We start from the raw sequence: 563 nt of genomic DNA on the forward strand, positions 1-563 counted from the left end.
CAAAAACCTTAGATTCTTTAAAATTTATTGGTCAGAATAGTTGGTTATCATAAATCAAAGGCTTTTTTCTGTACTTAATAGCAGACATAATGCTTGCAATATTTTGGCATTAAACATAAAAAAGGAAAATGGGCCTCAGCACAAATTTCCCATTCTCAAATATAACCCCAATGTTATGGTTTTGTAGGAAACGCTGGGATGAAACCCAAAGACCATTTTTTTTCCTCAAACAATAGAGGAAGAAATAAGATTTGCTGTTATCATATCATGTATGTATCAAGAGGCAGACATAATTGTGACCTTTACCGATAAATGTATCAAAAATGAGACTGAACACTAGAGTTTTACTAATACACATAGGGGTTGTATTTCTGTGGGGGTTCTCCTGATCGCTTGCCACAACTTTAGTGGCAGAGCTGCAAAGACCCAGAGAAACTGGCTTTATGCCATCGTTCATTACACTATTTTTCTGAGGATTTTGCAACTATCCCACTGACCTCAGCGCTGCAAAAGTCTACTTTTGCAATATGCTACTCCTATAGTTTGAGATTACAATTAATGAT

This window comes from Mustelus asterias, chromosome 1 (assembly GCF_964213995.1).
Source record: "Mustelus asterias chromosome 1, sMusAst1.hap1.1, whole genome shotgun sequence".
NCBI classification, from domain to species: domain Eukaryota; kingdom Metazoa; phylum Chordata; class Chondrichthyes; order Carcharhiniformes; family Triakidae; genus Mustelus; species Mustelus asterias.